Here is a 20,027-nt window from a genome sequence, read left to right on the forward strand (position 1 = left end):
TTATATTGATCAGTGTCTCTTTTATTACCAGTAAATATGTTCCTGATAACCATAATTGTTCAGCTCAATGCTATTCTATTATTTCTGCAAAATAAAATTAAGATCTAGTCTTAAAATCAACTGAAGGTTTGAGGGACTCCTTTTTGGCTTTGAAAGATGTATAGTAATAAAATTGCATTTAGGGAATTTTTTCTCACAGTGATGTGTCAATAACATTAAATGTAATAAGCATGTTCCATTCACATCTATAAACTTATCAGTCAAAATCATCATTAATATTTTATGAATAATAAGCAGGAAGTTAATTTAACCAAGTAAAATTGGCAGGAAAATTCAATTTGATCAAAAGTGCCTCATTTTGGAAAATCAGGAAATCATTCCCAAAGATGAAATTGGTTTTATTTTAGTATATAGTAATTGCAGTGTAGAAAAAATGCATTAAAAAGTTTTTTTTTAAAATTAGTTCCATTTGATTATAGTTACGGTGAAGGATTAAACTCTGTTGTAATATATGTACTTTTGAATGTGATTGCAAATTAACTTTCGAACAGGATTAAAAAATTGGGAAAAAGTGAAATAGAACAAAATTTGTAAATGTGTGAAGTTGGATACTGTTTAACTATTGATGCAGTTTATACTTCAGATTAATCAGAAATAAAGATTGACATTCAGTTCTAAATAATATATGGGAAGTACTCTTTAATTTACATCATTTAATCTTTGAAAGATTGTTCATGCTTCTATTTACACTAGAATAAAACACTTCCAGTGCTAACAGCACTTTTATTCTTATTTCTATCTGAATGACTTATTTTTGGTGTCTTGATGCGAAACATAGACTATTGGTTGATGGAGAGGGGCATCCCTCTAAATGGACTAAAAAGAATTTAATGCTTTCACAATTTTTTTTTATCACACAATGCCACTGTGCACCTCTTATTTGTTTTTTGTGGAGTGAAGGAAATATGGCAATTGAGAGGCCATAATTTAACTGCTTGATCACAGTTTTTCAGATACATGTATGCTTGTATTAGTCTTTTGAATACACACCGAGTCCAGACACGGTTTCTGTTTCAAAAAGGGGATTGATAAGATTTATATATCTATATTGTATAGGGTATGTAAGTCTAGTTATAGTTTCATTTTCCTTTCCGGAATTTCTGAAGTATAATGTATGGAAATCTGAAGACCAGTCTGCATTTTATTGTTACTTCTGAGATCTCGAAGCGCTGAATTACAATGCAAAATTGTCTATTTTACACTTTTTCTCAACACTTTTATCATGTAGAAATATATATTTGTCATTTTTATTGGTATTTTTACACGAAAATATGTTTTCCTTTAATATACTGAATCAAACGCTCTGAAAATGACAAATCTATATATTTGTACTTTTGAATGGTAGACTAGGACCCATTCGCATGAAACCACGGAGTCACATGACGAGACTTACAAACCCTATGGCAGATATGTCATCCTGAGTTTATGGCAAGAAGGACTGAATCAAGATGGACACGCTTAGACTATAGGGCTTTTTCTTTTATAGCAGGAAGCCAGCGATATAAGTCATAAGATGCGCATTGGTGGAACATAAGTAATTTTGTTGTAGATCAAACTTTCATGTTAGTCCTTTCACGCTTATAAAATATATTTGGGTATAAAAATTTGCAATCCCCTAAATATGAAAAAAAAAATTGTTTTTTTTTAGGAATGTTATTTACCATGCACATTACTTTAAAGTGATGAATAAAGGAAAGAACGATCCAATGACCAATTCTGTAATTTTCCAGCTGCTATTTTTTTACCTGTATAGCACTTTTAATTGGGAATTTTTTTTAAATGAGAGGAAAAGATGATTTGTCACACTTTGCTTCATGAAAAGAACCATTCCATACAAGACAAATAACCATTGTTTTATGTACTCATTTTTATCTGTTGTCTACTACTATTGTGCAGTTCAAATATATCAGCTTTGAAGTTTTTGGCAGGAAAAAGGACAGTTTGACTAGCTGATTGCTTCACCACAGCTGCAAAGAAGCTAAGCGCACGATAGTATCATTCAGTTATTTCTGTTTATAGTCCCGTTGTCGTATACCAAAGTGCAGAATAGACAAATTAGATATCAACAGGCAACCAGTGCTGGATTTTGTATAGTGAATCTAATAGTGCTCACCGATCTTGATCAGTGAGCAATAAATTAGAGTTAACCACATAGTATACTCCTTGGAGAAAATATGATAGCAGAACAAACAAGGAAGAGGAAATTTTGCAATGTTAAAGTTTAAAAAAATGATATACTGCAATTAAAAGAAGGAAGATCTGAGGGATTTGCTAGTTTTTTCCTGTGACTAAGGAGAGAAACTATTTCCTTTATAAGTAAGTATTAATTATATTTTCATGAAATGAAAAAGTATTTTGATTGCTTAAACACTGCCAGAAGAACAAGACTAAAAAGTACTTGCACAATCAAAAAAATCATACACAGTGTGTGTGGGTGTTTATTGTTGGATTGATTGACACACAATACCATTGGAAAGCTAGAAGATACAAAAATGGACTTTTATTATTTCGTAACCTACATTTATCCAATTTATAAATTACTATTATCAATGGAAATATATATATATTTTTATATTACTATTGTCATCCTGATATTTTCAATGGGAAGTAGGCCATATATATTGAACTGATACAACACACATGGGATACAAGGGTATAGTAAAACCTTGCAGCAGAGTGACTCTTAAAAAGTAGCAGTCTTTCTAAGAATCAAGCAAAGTCTGTAATATGTGATACACCCTAAAAAACGCCTACACAGTTTTATTGTTGTAATTAAGTTACTTTATGGGTCTATATGATGAAATGTATAAAAATAATTCATTCCAATCTATCTGATCTTAGGAGATAATTAAAGTAAAAAATCCTATTGTCTCTGCAGTGTCATTTTACACATATATATCTCCATTAATTTTGAAATCTACAATACATTATATATATCTCCTAAGACCAAGTTTTATATGGAAAGCCTTATGTTAATTTCTTTTATATCATGTTAAACAAAATTTTAAAAAATATAAATATATGCTGCCTTAATCCAACCATGTTTTCTGATTCTTTGCTGGGATGCTATTTAACACCACCTTATATTTGAGACAATTGACTAAAATGATTTGACCTTATTTTGCTCTTGCCATATTGGGATAATCTGCTGCTGTTTGGTACACTCCTTAAACTAATGCAATCAGTCTGTCCGTCCATCCTTCCATCCTTGTGTCCGTCCTAACAATATTGTATCTGGGCTGTAACTTTGTTGAGTTTTGATATTTGGCATGAGGGTAGATCTGCTCAACACAATGTACCGTGTAACATTGTTGGTGGCCCTTGACCTGAATTTTGACCTCAAGTTGCTTAACTGTTTTGTGTCATGGCTGTAATGAGTTTAACATGATAAATATAATGTGCTGTTGGCTGATGTACAAGATTTTTACCACAGCAAGGCCCGCAGAGATGGATTCCATTTCAATGATATGTAGTTGCTTTAACTATAACCAGTTCAATACCAGTGATTGTTGATTTTGAAATTTTAAATAAGTGTTGAGATATTCCATTTTTTCTGTGAGTTGATCAAGAGGGGGTCCTTAAAAAAAAAATTGTTGAAAAATTGTGTGCGTTAAATCATGAAAAATACTCACTTTGTGATCCTCACTTGTGATCCTGTCAAGAAATTTTTTTGGGGCCCCCACTTTCCTAAAACTCTGGATCCACCACTATCTACTTGCAGTCAGGGAGAACACTATAATCATTTTTCAAAAGTTTCATTGTGGCATTTGTAAAATCACAATTGCTTGTGACGTCTTCAATACTTTTGTCACTATTGTCTACTATTATACTCAATTGGCTGATTATGCTATGGAAGTCGTGGTTATGTACAGCTGATTTATTGGCTGCTGTACATGTGAAAATCACCAACATCAAAGGAAAGGAAATCTTACATGGCTAAATATTGGAATTTCTGCGGTTTTCGTTGTTTTTCTATGACAGACAGACCATTACAGACAGATACATGTGACTCACAACAGTATCTGTCATGGGTAAAATAGCCAACTGCAACACACAAAGTAAAAGTAGTCCAGTAAAGTTCAGAGGGTCAATGGATAAATTAATCCAACTTTTTGTATGCAGGTCCACATCTTTGTATGACAATATATGTTAATACATTCAAATTTTATAAAACAAATCTTAATATTTGATATATATAACAGAATATATAACAGAATTTTCAGGAATATTGTTAATTGCAAGTGGTTAATCAGTGCCCAGTTATATGACACATATTTTAAGCAAATTACTCATTGACCTTTATTGTAATTCCACAGCTTTTGGCTGTAAAATGGAAGAAATACATTCTTTAACACTAATCATTTATTGAAGATCTGGCATTTCTTCCACTCAGTTGTGTAAAATTCTTTGTCTTCACTGGTTCATCTTCACTTCACTCTTCAAATGACAGAATTTCTTTTGGAAAAAATCCCACATCTTCAAAAGAGACTCATGTAAGAACCTATTATTCTTTTCTTAGAAGTTCGCAAATCACATTTTTCTGTTTTTTTTGTTGTTGTTAAAAATTTTGTAAAACAGAATTAAATATCTAATACATATATGGTGTTGCTAATCAAGTCAAACTCTAGGAAAAGTTACCATTTATCACATCTCCATGTCTATTGGTATGTTTAACATAGAAATGGAAGTGAACATTCATCTTAAGTTCATGGTGTGCAAGAAAATTTCTGAAATCCCTGAAAACTAAACATGTTACATGAGTAAATATTCTGATGAAAAACCAAATAACTGGCTGTGATTTTTGCTTCTGCTTTTGTATATTGACACCCACAGTAGACAGAAGAAAGACTCCTTGTGAAACCAAATTTAGGGTAACAAGAAACTTGTTGTTTGAAGTCCTTATATATAAGTTTAAATTTGTAAATTGTGTACATACAGTACCTGAACCGATCTTTGCAACAAAAATTGCGATTGGTCATCGATCAACGATCAGTTTCTGGTCAGTCATTGATCCTTCAAACCGATCCCTTTAACTGGTGATCGCATCATGTGACCACAGAGCAGTCAATGTATTTTACTGGTTTTTTTTGTTTTCTTTGTCAGTTTTACACATATTTACATAATGTTATAGATTTACACATCAATTTATACTTTTATTTTACATTTCTTTTATTTAAAACAGATCTTACGTCATTTTACGTTATAAAACTGCGATCAGATCTGTCACCAGTCATCGGCCATCGATCCGTCAGCAATCAATCAGTCAATGGTTATCGATCCCTCAAATCGTTGTGCAGATCGGTTCAAGGACTGTACCCTATCTAAACTGAACAAAAATGTAAAAAAGCAGTTTGGTTAAGATGGATTTCATTGTATTAAAGAATATTAAATAATTAATTCAAATCTTAAGTGATCAAAATATTTTGGGAAAATGAAAAAAATATTACATTTTTGACTATCCAGTACAAAGAGTTGATGGTACATGTACATGCAAATGTATATGTATAAATAATATACAATGCAGTTTGTAATTTATAAGCCTTCTGATTGGTTGGGTTTCTGTAGGCAACATATTTTATTTTGTATAAACAATTTGGTTCTGTGACCTCATTCACATCAATTACAAACATGAATAATTGCAATTAATCAGAAATTAAATTATAAGGAAATTATTTAATTTTTTTTCCTACTTAGGGACAATTTAGGCTCATATGAACTGGTTCATTGTTCATGAAGCATACACTGGTTATATCACATAACTTGTTAAAGTCCCCCACCCCACCCCTAAAAAAAAAACAAAAAAAGCTTTTATAGGTTAATTTTCTTTCAATATGAATGTCAGGATGCTGCATACACTTTTCGTTGACTTTTTTTTCTGATTTTAGCAGTTTGTCAATTTTGTTCATTTTTAACAATTTAGAATGAAGATCAGAATTGATATAGCAGTCATGACTCACAAGAGCATTTCGATTTGTAAAACTGATAGCATCAGCAATTTATCTTACAATACCACAGGAAAATAGTCCCATTGACCCATCAAGGTTCAAATGCAGATAGTTAGGTCTGCTGCCTAGGTATTTCTAATACTGCAAACTATACAAATTTGCTGATTAATTGGTTTATATTAACAACTATCCAATTAAAAATAATTGACCTCTAGTCTCTTATCGATACCTGTTTATTTCTGTGAATTTACTCAATTAAGCCAGTCGTTCTGTGTCGATATATTCAAGTTGCCTATTTATGTTTAGACCGATAATAAACCATTTGATGCTAGGTAGAAATGAAAACCCTGTGAGAGTTTAAATAGTCTTCAATCATAGAATTGAAATATAAAGAGGAATACTGATTACCAATTGGAAGAACTTTCTTAGATATTGCATGCAGGCCCTGGTGGATAAAAGGGACAGTGGGCAGAAACTTGTATGAAGAAAGGAGTTTCAGGCTATTACTTATTACCGTTACCGCCTAGTGACATCTGAAGCCCGCACATGACTAATAGAATGAAACATTGCATAGACAATGACATAGGAATTTTGATAATGCATTTCACTGGAATTGTGTTGTTGCTTTTTGAAATAATCATTATATTTGGCTATTTTGGTCATTTGTATGTTATCATAATAGAGCTGTAGGTGGTTTGGGGCTTAAAAGTTCATTGCTAATGCTTCCTGCATCAGACAGGAGTGGAGGGGGTATATTATAAGACATTAATGTTTATGTTAATTCACGAGCCTGGAACTAGGTGCCCAGAAATTAAGTGCTTTTATATAACACATAGATGTCTTTGGAATAACTTGTAGTACTTAAGCTATAAAGCCTATCAACTTAAAATGTAGCCAGTGGAAAGGAACATCTAAGGATATGATTTATTTCAATGACTGTGGATTAAGTTCGATCCCTTACTTTCCTTTTATTCAAAATTTTTGCAATTTGACAATTATTTGAGGCATAAGAATTCAAACGATCAATATCAATTGATTCAGTACATGAGTACTATGATTAATTTGTTTTTTAACAGTAGAAGCATATTTGATGGACATACTTATGTGTTTTTATTGTTTCCAAGGGTTAATTTTTTTTTATTAAGTAACAGAGTTTAATTGAGTATCTTATTCTATTTGAAAAGAACCTTACCAGATTAAGTGATGTTGCATTATAAAATCATTAATTCTGTTATATTTACATATCAATTTTCCATGTACTAAATTATACACTATAATGTAATGGTTTCTCATAAATCAGATCTTCATTTCCCCCCTTGTAACCTCACTCAGCAGTGAAAAATATTATTGGATAATCAGGCAAAATTTCTCACTCTGCTGTTGGTTTTTAAATTTTCTTGTGAAATGAGGCCACTGATATGATGTTAGTCAGGAAATGCTTTTATGCCTTTATTTTAAGTTGGATTAGTTTCTGTGTGCTAGGTTAGTTTGTTTTATAACATGTGCATGTATATATGTGACTGATAATTGGTTTGTAGACTACATTTAACGCTGTTCAGATTTATGTCATAAATCTACTTTAACCTGTTAAACAGTTTATTTTTATGCATTACTTTAATAACTCTTTTTATCACCTTAATAATGCAAGAGTTTACCATTTACATGTACATCAACAATTTATAACTGTCATTTGATCATGTGTTTGTAATAACCCAGTATAACTGTAATACTGTATGAAGTTTCAGTATTTAAAGTTTTAACACATTTAGTGCCTGTCGTTTTGTAAAATGTACATATTCATTTGCAAATACATTTAATTATGTTTTCCTGTGTCAAATTTTTAAATCATCTTCTTTCCTCAGAAAACACTTTGGCTTTTAAAATATTTCAAGCTACAGAAAACAATACACTTGGACAAAGAAAATATATTCTATCATCAATAAACTTGGTTTTTCACACATAATCTATCAAAAATGTAGCTTTAAACCTATTTTATCAAATATAAAACAACTAATAGCCGATCTATTTATGCAAGAGCAACATTCCCAAATCCAAAATTCAAATAAACTAACATTTTATCGAAATTTACACATTGGATACAAACGAGCAAGCTTTGTTGATACTTTACAAAAAAAATCAGAAAGATCCTCACTTTGTAATATTAGAATCAGTAGCCATAATTTGGAAATAGAAAAAGGCCGTCATCTATCAATTCCTGCAAACGAGAGATTATGTAAAATTTGCAACTCTGGGGAGGTTGAAGATGAATTACATTTTTTGCTAAAATGTGAAAAATACTCCAGAGTTAGAAGTCAATTTATATCCAAATTATCAAATATCCTCAAAAAAGATATTGATTCAATTAATTACTACACACTGAAACAATGTATACTCAGTGATTCGTATACTATACTAAAGATTATCACTAATTTTTTAGATATTATTTTTTCTATCAGAAAAAAATTTATTTCATAACAAATATCTCTTCTCATAACATTTGATTAATATTCTGTTTACATGTATACTGCTACTATATATGTTACACTTTTATGTATCAATTATATGGGCCTTTGCCAATTATTGTAATTGTGTTTGTGCCAATGAAGAATATTATAATAATAATGATTTAATTAACTGGATGATTCTACTGCATTAAAGAATCAGTTGTGAATTCTCCTAAATAATGTGTCCTGTTTGGGTGATAAGAGAATGGTTTATTACAGCTGTTACAGTTGATTTCTTTTCCACTGGATGTGTTCAGGTCATTGAAGCCCATTGGATTTGCATGAATTTGTGTTTTTCAAATGTACTAAAAGTTGTCTGACCAGATAACAAAGTGGTATTTACACTCCTAGAAAAACATTAGAAGCTACAAAACTTCTACAAAACTGTCAAATTTAGTTAGAATAGTCTGAATGATTCTTTCTATACATGGTGGGTAGCGCCATTGCCAGCTCCATAGGTTTGTGTCGATATATTATAAAAAGAATAATTAACACATGGAAAATCTATATCACTTGTTTTATCATCCCAAGATATCTATATCAGTACAAGGACCAATGATGATTGAGGGTGATATAGCATTTGCCATGTGATATTCACTTACATTATTACATATATTTAGATTAAAATATACATTTTTGTGTTATAAGTGATTGTTTAAACCCTATATTGTTTACCCTACATCGAATATACCCTATATCACACCCGTAGACTAGCATATTGCATGCCTTTTATCGCACCCCTACTCAGAACATATATACTGTAGTACAAATGTATATGCTATAATGAACATGACATGGCAAATGCTGTATCAACACTCGACCTATATCATCCCACAGGCTGGTGGCCCTTTTGGTGAAATCTCATTTGAATATGTCACATGTGATACAGATTTTGCCATGTAATATTCAGTATATACAAGGTTTTAATTTTATCAAGTGATTTTTTTGCCACTACATCTGCGTAACAAGAGGTGTTGTTATCTACATGAAATTTATCCACTCCTTAAGTCAAATTATATACATAAGATTTTCTACTGAATATACATAAAAACTGTCCAAGAGACACATCTACGAAAAAAACAGAGATTCTGAGTAGGGGTGTGATAAGGCCAGGATCAGCCATGTGATAAAGGGATACAGGAGTTTGTTAAAAGGTGTAACTTCACTATGATTTAGAATGTTTTCATTTTTTAGACTTATCAGATAAAACTGCTGTGTTTTTTACTAAATATGTAATAAATAGGTATATATTTTAAAAACCACTTCTTGAATAGACTGAAAGTTGACCCAGTGTTGATTTTAAGGGGTTTGTCTTGAACCATTATGAATAAGGAGACCAAAAGGGGCTGGAAATCAACATAATGATACAATGTCTTTAATCTTTTTAAAATTGTGACACAAGGTGCCGTGCCCCAAAAGGAGTGATTTTTGTGGTTTTAATTTGAACTCGTTAGGAATTACTACATATAGTAGAGAAAACAAAGTAGCCAAACTGCATTTCCCTAATGTTCAAACAATTATTAAATAAAAGTGTATAGATCTCATCAATTGTAATTTAAGGTGCTAAATTACAAAAGGCACTTGAAGCAAGTTAAAATATGGGGTCAAAAAAGAGGTTACTTTGGTTCTAGTCAAATTTTAATCTGGTGTTAAACCTTTTTGTAGCGATCGCAATGCAGTGCTGTATTACATCCGAGTTGCCCCAACTTTTCATGAAGATGCAACCTTTGCTGTCATATCAAGCTGCTATTTTCCTTCTGTTTTTGGGAGGGCCCCAGGACCCATATCATTGGGGAAAAAAACTGAACTGAAGGATGTTATACAGTATTTATAAAAATCCTTATAGACCATTACAGTTTCCAGCGTACTGACGAAAATATACTTGTCCGTAGGATGACAATTCGGTAGAGTGGAGAGAGGATTTTGTACACCTCATGAATCTGCATTTATCTGAATTAAAAAGGATTGAGTCATTAATATGCTATCATAAATGATTGAAATATGCGGAAATTGGAAGTCTATTTAAAGATTTTTATTATTGTTGTCACCACCTGTTTTTACAGTCTGAAATATTTGGCAATATTTATATTGGATATTATATTGTAAAGGATTACTGAGGGCATATTTCCGGTATAGATTTAAATGTTATCAGTATTCTACCAGGTATTTATTCTCTGCTTATTTGCCATTAAGGAAGCTTTCTGGTTTTAATTGGGTCAACAGTTAAGTAAGGAAATAGTGTTGTCCAAAGGGGATCATAATCCCTTTCCTATTATAAGAAAACATATTGTTTGAGTGTCCATTTTTATACCCCTACAAATGAAGTTTATGGGATACATAGATTTCACCCGTTGCCTGTCTCTTTTTTCCACTTTCTATCAACATTTCTTGTAAGCATTATTCCTCCTAAACTGCTCAAAGGATTTTGATGAAATTTTATGGAAAGGTTGGGTATCCTATGTATGTTCTTGAAGGAATATAATCGCAGTCAGAGGTCTTCAAAGTGAGATAATTAAAATAAAGGCTTTAACATGTTAAAACCCCTCCTAAACCACTCAAGGGATTTTGATGAAGTTTTATAGGAAGGTTAAGCATTATATGTAGATGTGCTTAAAGGAATAGAATTACTTTCAGAGCACTCCAAATGGAGATAATCCAAATTAAGGATTTTTCATGGTAAAACATTGTAGGTATAACTCCTCCTAAACTGCTCAAGTGATTTTAATGAAATTTTAAAGGATGATAGAGTATCATATGTAGATGTGAATGAAGTATAACAGTTCTCATCCTGGTGATATCTGATGATCTGACTTATGTACATGTTTAGATTTTAAATGGCTAGTTCTCATGTAAAATATTTTTGAAAGAAAAAAATCCTATTTTGATATTCTGTATTACTTTGAGATAGGAAGTGTACAGTGGCATTATCCTTTAGACATTCCTTGCCAGTTAATTAAACATTCATTAAGTGGTTATTAATTAATAGTAGGATAATTAGAAAGAATGAATAATGAAAATACGATCACAAGTGCTGAAGAACTTATGAGTTGAATCTTTAAGCATTTTGGGCATGAGATGCTGTTCATTCACAATTTCTAGTCGATTATCCTTTTTACTATATTGGTTTTCTTCATAATTTATTGCTATTTTCAATTATTTTGTGAGAGGAGATTGATATTCTCATGATATTTGTAAGACTGTCTGACATTTCCTTATTTATTCCACAATGTGAATTATTAAAATTATTACACTGTTAAAGGGATAACTTGATAAATCACTGTTTTATATATATTTATACAATGGTCTGAAAAATTCACAACGATGTTAGAACTGTCAAATTTGTGAAGCAAATTTTTTGTTGTTCCTTCCGCTTGACTTGAACTCGTACCGCTGTGACATATATGGCAACACCGCCTGCACAAAGTCCAGCGCCCTAAACCACTCAGCCAGCTTGGCTATAAAGTACAGCTTTCGCTGGCCGGATCATACCTCCCAGTAGGATTAATCTAGGGTTGTAACTTAGTACACAATGTATGGTAGTATGGGACAGTTCATCTAGGTGTTATTATGTAGGATAGAGTATATACAAGTATATTCATAATAATTATTAGGAATTATGGATTCAAAATTGTGAGAGATACATGATAGGATGGACACTCTGATTGGTACCAGTACATATACCTTCATATTTTTTGAGTGTAGATGTTGGAAGTGGGTAATACAGCTCAAGCAGACTTAACTCTTTGGCATTGTAGTTCATAATAATGTTAAACATCATCATGCCGTCTACAATAATCTTTTCATTGAATTTAACTATGAAGTGAGAGTATTTTAATGAGTTTATTTCCAGCACAGGTCCACACGACTTTTTGTCTGTTTACTGTGACTATAAGCCAACCAAAGTTTATTTAGAGAATATGTTGGATTTACCTTTTCAAGTGTGTGTGTGTTACAAGATTAAAATTTAAAGATAGAACACAATTTGTTTTGATCTCAAGCTTTATAGAGAAGAAATGTCTGTTTTGTCAATTATTTGTTTTATGTAATCAATTTTATAACTAGGGGTAAAAAAATCAACTTTAAAAGTAAATTTAACTATTTGTCCTATGAATTGTTCATTCCTCTTTAAGATGGATTACATGAAAAGATATTGATCAATCTATCCATTTAAAATCATGTATCACATGACTCTGTACAGGTAAACATCAAGCTCACAGGTTTCTTTGTATTGTGTAAAAGTGCCCTCATGGGCTTTGACAGGATGTGAGTGCTTGGTCATTTTTGTGATGGATGTTTTTCGTATAATTTGGATTTTACTACACATGAGTGCAATTTAACATTGATAAAGAAGGTTTGTGATCTTTGTGTGAATTTCATATATCAGCTGTTGTTAGTTAAATCAATCAATTTCTAAAAGTATTAGAATGTATTTTTAGGAAAATACTCTACATTAATATTGATTAGAAAGGTATGTGATATTGAAGTTGTCCTGCATTATCAAATTCTCGAAATATTTTGTCTACAAAAATTGGATTGAGATTATTTAAACAAACATGTCTTTATAAGCCTTAGGTAAGGTTATAATCTTTTGACATACTTTACAATTGCTGTGGAATAAAAGTAATATGCTGAAATATATTTATCATTCACAGACTGCATGAAATAAAGATATGATTGTTAACATGCACAACATTTTTCTAAATACATTATTTATTTTGTTCATAGTCTTGAATGAACAGTGTAGAACTGTGTTAAAAATTATGTAAGCAGCATGCTTTATATAGTTCTTGACTTTTTTGTTGGTTATTATTGGTTTAGATGAGATAAATGACTTCTCATACAATTTTGCTCTCCCAGCATCATGATCTCTCCATATTAATATTGAATTAGCAAGTTTAGTTAATAAACTTCTTGCTGAATTATGAATTTAGGATGAGGAGAGGCAGAATGTTCATTTAGTAAGCCATTGTGATGCAGAACATGTTTATTCACAATTTGACAAATTACCATTATAAAATGTTCTCGGTGCTTTCTTGTTCATTGGCCCCTAAATTTGACACTATTTTAGAAAGATCATGGCTTGATTGCTAGCAGATGTACAGTTACAATATTAGGCTCTTTTCAAAGCCCATCTAAATATATATAACTAATACAGTGTCAGTTTTAGCAAGTCGACTTCTGATATAAAAACAAAAAGTATCTGCCTATTTAACTTTTCTGCTATTGATCTGTCTGTCTTAAGAGACAGGCTTTTGGACCAAGATCATAAGAAAATTATGTTACGTCTCATACACTGCCCAAAAAAGTTTCATTTCCAATATATATACTTATTGAAAAACATTCTGTTCAAACAGATTATAGATATTAGAATGTTATCTTTAACTTGAATTGAATTTACTGAATTTTTGTATTGAGTTGATTTTATGTTTGCTAATTTATTAATTGTTCGTATCTTCTGTACTGTTTTGACTGCAGATTTTACCAATTTTGACAGGGTGTAATTTTATGCTAACAATATGTGTTGAAATAATTACTAGAAGTGATAAACTAATGGAAGCAGTAGGTTTAATGTGCTATGGAACCCACCTTTCATTTTGAAATACTTGTACCAAATCAGGACCTTTGCAGTGGTTTCCAACTTTCCGTCTTTAACCCTTATTATGCCATTTGTTGTACAGACTTTTTTTTTAACTATTCCTTTTGATCACTGCCTAAATTTGATCATTTTGGTAATTTTGCTAATACCCTTCATAAGAAAAAAATACATGTGAAAATTAATTACAATTATCGAATTAAATGAGATAAGTCAAAGGAGTCCATTTTTTTTATTTTTGTAGACAAAAATAGCATAGCTTAAAGTCACCTTTTTCATGTATATACAAACATCAATCAAAATCATAATAGGATTCACAAAATTCTCCCAAAATATGGCTCTGAAGAAATGAGATCCATGAAAGTCAATTCCTTTAATTTTCATTTTATGTTATTAGTTTTTAATTATGGTAGTTTGAAATTGAGTGCTGATCTCATGTGAGATTATGACTATGGTGTACTATTGGTAAAATGGGGCCTGTTATATATTTGTGGTCATAAATAAATGGTATGGTACTGTGGTCTACATCTCGTTATCATCTGAAGACACTTAATTTTCATGTGATAACTTAAGTTGGTTGATCTTAATAACTTTATACAAGAAGGTCTCAAACCACAACAGGAAAGATGATATTGATTTTGGGGTTCATGACCCCAACCATTTTAAAATTAGGGGCTAAAAAGGGGTAAAAACAAGTTTTTCATAGGATTTAAATATATAAATCCAGTAAAAGTAATTGGATGTCTATTGTATTGTTCCACAATATTTGATATCACAAAGGTCAGACTGGAGTTGATTATAGGGGTACCCACTTGCATTAAGGAATGAGGGACCAAAAGGAACTAGAAACCGGCAATTTCATTATGCCCAGATAATAACATGGCTATATGAAACTGCCACAAGACAAATGTACCATATTAATACTGTATATAAAGGTATGGTAGGATTTATTTGAGGGTTGTGACTTAATCTAATTAGGAATAAGAGACCAAAAAGGAGCCAGAAACAAGCATTTCCTGATGTCTTGATAACAACTTGAATAAAAGGGGATGGATCTCTTTAAAATTGTACTACAAGATGTCATACCTCAAAACACACAGCTGTATCAAGCTTAAATAGTGTGTCCATGTTTGCCTGTATTGTTTAAGATTTGATCTCTGCAGTCAAACCAAGCTGTTCCCTGTGAAGCCTTTTTTTGGACATTATAAGCAGTTTTATGCAAGTAGTAACAAAGATTATTTTGAAATTTAAAAATTAGCTGCAATTTGAAGCAGTCAACAAATTGTGATTATGTCCCTCTATTGGGACATTAAATGGACTTTTTACCTACTGATGTACTTTTGTCTTTGTTTTTAATACCAAATTTTGAAATTTCAATTTTCCTGAAGTAGTGGTCCCCGATTCCTGAAGGATAACATTCTTATTAACTGAAATACTACTCCATGCTTTCAAGAGTAATGGGGGAAACCAATATTCTTGTGGAAAATCAAAAGAAAATTATCCAGGGACAAATTATGAGATATTTAAATAGTACATGTACAAATTATCATACACAGGAGAAAAGAAGTTTAAACAAAATTGTTTTCTAAATCTAAATAAATAACTATACAAAGACATTATATACTAGGGAATACTAAAATTAATATACCATAATAGTAATCTTAAGTAGTTGCTAAGTCAAGTACCTTGCTTAAGTGTAATCAATAAGTTTCAATAGACACAAGGAGAAAGCCAAAATTAAAATGATTTTTTGTTAAAAAAATTTTAAATTCTCACTCTGTTTTGCAGCTCCAAGATTTAAGATTGATTTTACTTCCTATGGCATATTTCATGCATCTCAGGACAAGAACCTTATCAATCAAACAGAACATGCCTTGTACTATCTGATACTGGCTGATCTGGATATGTGCAAGCTCACTGAAGTCAAAGCTCATATGAAAAACATAAGCTTTTATTATGCTTATAAACCAATGTTTAAATGCATTGATTAATATGCACAATGAATGCACACTCTCAGCGTGTGTTTAAATGCACGGTAAACACTCTTAACATGCACACAATAAACAAACAAAAAAAAGTGTGCATTTAAACACACAACAGATGAACGATGGAAAATAATATTTTTACAATTAATGAAGAAAGAAAAAAATAAAACATATTTTTATATAAATAATTAAAAAAGAAATAATTTTAATATGAAAATAATAGCTGAAAAAAATAATAAGTTAAGAAAATAAACATTTTTATCATGCGTTCAACAAAATTTCCATTGAGCGGTCAAACGCACACAAAACACTTGGCAAAATCACAATAAACAATGCACAAACGCTGAAATGGGAATGTAAACATTTCAAGGAGTGTAGTTAGCCAATCATCACTCTTTTTCTGATATGCCGTGCCTAGAAAAGAAACTGACTTCCAGTTTCAAATTCTTGCATGATTCAGTCCAGGATCTAAAGGATGACCCTGTGCACTCCATGCAAACCTTCTCCCAGCTTAAGGCCACCAAGGCAGTCAAAGATTGAAAAAATGGTTAAACCTAGACATGAAATCCATACCATTTTTTGCTGAAGGAAACTTTATAGTTGTAGGTTCTCTCTTCCGTCTGTCTATTCAGTTGATTGTTAATTTTTCAGACTCCTTTGTGATACAATGTAACTTGATATTTGCTATACAATGTATATAACTATGTCTTGCTGAATTTCAGTGTAATTTGATTCTTGTTTCTGTAGTTTGGCCATTGAACTTGTCAATAAATTGTCAGTTGCTCTGACTCTTTTGGACATTTTTTTAGGAAATTGACTTGATATTTAGTATGTACATATAGCTTCATCCTTGTAAGCTACAGTTGAAGTTTGAATTTTATTGTGGGCCAATGATATGACTGTGAACCTTTGAACCTTTTTTATTCAATTTTCAGATGACAACTTGATATTTGGTGTTTAGTTATATCTAGATGAGTTATAGTTAAGTGTAATTTTTTTGTAAATAATTGTTTTGCAGAATTGTTTTGAAGAGTTATTTTCCTTTGACTGAGCAAAAGCATAGAAAATAGTATTTTTTGTATAGAGTCAGGATTGGACTAGCCAGTTCATTTCCTGTTTTTGTTAACACTTTTTCCATTTTAATGATTTTCACTTGATAATTTTTGTATATTTTAAAGTGACATTTTTGAAAATGTTCTTTGTCCATTTTGTTTTGTTTTCATACAATCACAAAAAAAAGCCATCCTTTGCAGTTGTATATTGGTAAGGCGCTATCATTGTCCGTAGACACTTGGTTTTAGTGCAATAACTTGAGTACTAGTTGGATGATCTTTGTTAAATTTCATGAAAAGGTTCCAAACCACAAAAGAAAAGTTGGTATTGATTTAGATATGTTATAGTCCTAACCGTTTTAGAATTAGGGGCCAAAAAAAGGTCCTAAAACAAGCATTTCATGGAATATAACTATATAACTCCAATAAAGGAATGATTGGATTGATTGATTTTGGGGGTAAAGACTTTGAATTTTTCAGAAATTAAGGGTCAGAAAGGGTGGGGCCTTGTACATGCATTTTCCTGATGTCCAGACAATAACTTGACTATTAATGCCTGCCTTATTGACCAGATTACTCTCTAGCTCAAGAGTTTAGACCACGTTCATACACAAGACCTCACTAAAATGTTCCTTGTGACCATGTAAAAGCTATTTTAATAATGTGTTCTTTTTAATTAGTTTTGTTGGTATACTTATGTAGCTGTTTATATGTTTTTTGTTTGACTGTACCATGGAAGGATTTCCTTCCTCTTATTACTGGTATTCTAGGTAATCCAATTTGTTTGTTATACATGTACATGTTTGTAACCCTTTGCCTCATCCAACAAGTCCTATATCAAGAAACTGATATTGAGCAAGGGAAACCTGTATATTTGATTTAAACTAGATATCAGAGTTGGGTCTGCTGCTAACGAAAACTAAGTGTAAATTTTCTGCCTGGACATTGCTCTGGCAACTCGATGACTTCACATCTGAATTGGCTGAAATTCCTTTAGTGTTGTTGATGTAAAACTGTTTCAGAACAGATTTAAGAACATTTTTGGAACTTTAATTCCGATATTTTGCAACATTGTGTCCAAATTAGTTGTTGTGTCCATAATGAACTGTAAGTCCCTATGTTAACTTATATTTGTCCATACTTTCCCCAAGTGATCAGAGTTCAATTGATTGTGGTTGTATCATGCTGCACTCTACAAAGTTTTTTGTTTGTATTATGTTACTTTTCAGTTCATCTCATTGGTGTTTGCCCATTTCAATTATTTGTAATTTACAAGAAGATTTAAACTTTCTATTAATTTTAATATTCTACTCAATGTAACTTATATTTAGTTATAGTTCATTTAATTCATCATATCCTTACTTCCTAACAAAATTTGCAATCTTGCAGTTATTTGTTGATCAACTACTGTGAAAGTACTTTAATTAGTGGATACCAATTTTCATAGATTAGGGATGAAACACAAATTTGTGGATTCTTGAATTCGTGATTTTGAGGTTTCTAATGTACCCATCAGAGGAAATCTCCTTTTCGTTTGGAACTAAATTTCGTGGTTTGAAAACCATGAAAATTGGTACCCCACAAACAATAGTAAGTTCACAGTGTTTGCTGACCATAGACTTTGAGTCAATCAAAAGTTAAAAAAAAACATCAAAGGCAATGAAAGAGTAATCAAGGGAACCAAGGTTATAGCGGTAATCAAAAGAATGTAATCCAGGGACAAAGACCAGACATGGAAAACAAACATACACAACAAAGAACATAAAGTAACTAAAATCATACATACAAAGTAACAAAAGTAAATGAGCAATTCGGACTCCACTAAAAACTGAAAGCATAGACCAGGTGCACCGGTAGGGTAAGCGTCCTCTGCTTTTCAACTCCGCCGAGTTGCTCATAAAAAGTCATGTCCGGGGTAGACAAACGAGGAAAGGCAAACTATGACCCTTTGAATAAATCAGTTTTCATGATGCTGATGGATACATCATAACGATCCACGAGTTCATGATGACGACCATAAAACTTCTGTAGTGATGACTTTAATCTTGTAGCAACATAACCCTGTTGCAGAAGCCTGTTTGTTAGAGTTTTAGCGCGATACAAAAAGTCTGCGTAGTTTCGGCAAGCTCTGGCATAACATATGAGTTGTGATATGAACACTCCATATGCAGGAGTCGAAGGGATGTTGCCACAGATGAAAGGAAAGTTGACAATTTTGAATGAAAAGTCATCACGTTTTTTTGTAAAGTTTGGTCAATAGTTTTCCTTTACCATCAATCTCTATGTGTAGGTCAAGATATGAGGCTGACTTCACAGTGTCTGTAGTATCCTTTATCTCAAGTTCTTTTTGGTAGATGCGATGTATCAAATCCCCGAAATTAGGATTGTTTAAAGGTAATACGTCATCTATATAGCGGAAACTGAGATTGAAGGATCTAGCCAAAAAAATTTGATGAAATCACCTCAGTTACCTTCTTTGCAGATCATTTGGTCTGACACTTTGCACTGCCCTGACAAATTATATATTAACTGATTTCTTTTCATGGCATTATTAAGTTAGTAGTTCTGATATTCATTTACTATCAATCAAATGTGCATCTGATAAAGTACATGATAAATAAAAGTCCTGAAAACATTGCTAAAACTGCTTTTACTTTCAAATATAAAAAGGATTGCAATATTACAAGAAATAATTATAATGTTCACTTACTGGTCCTATAACAATTTCACCTCCTTGTAAACAATCATGTCAGGTCAATGTGTATCATGTAACTCATAATGTCATTAAGAATGTTTATGATATAAAGTTTATTTAGTTCTTCGGTTTTCTATCAGGATACAATATTTCAGTTTAAGTAGAAGAGTTAGTTTAATTTGTAAAGGAAATG

General features: G+C 31.6%; 1 protein-coding gene across 3 annotated transcripts in view; it reads left to right on the forward strand.

The window, feature by feature from the left end:
- The first annotated feature begins 2,355 nt into the window (after positions 1–2,355).
- LOC148612428 (protein TANC1-like) overlaps positions 2,356–20,027 on the forward strand; it is a 78,867-nt gene continuing 61,195 nt past the window's right edge. Inside the window, exon 1 of one of the 3 annotated variants that reach the window (XM_088593849.1) lies at positions 2,356–2,376. The gene's annotated coding sequence lies outside the window, so the exon portion shown is untranslated. Of the gene's footprint in view, positions 2,377–7,338; positions 7,488–12,701; positions 12,861–20,027 lie in introns of those variants that run through there. The other 2 variants (XM_088593846.1, XM_088593845.1) reach the window with 2 other exon arrangements.

This window comes from Perna viridis, chromosome 7 (assembly GCF_037379345.1).
Source record: "Perna viridis isolate PV_CMFRI_1.1 ecotype Kerala chromosome 7, ASM3737934v1, whole genome shotgun sequence".
Classification (NCBI taxonomy): domain Eukaryota; kingdom Metazoa; phylum Mollusca; class Bivalvia; order Mytilida; family Mytilidae; genus Perna; species Perna viridis.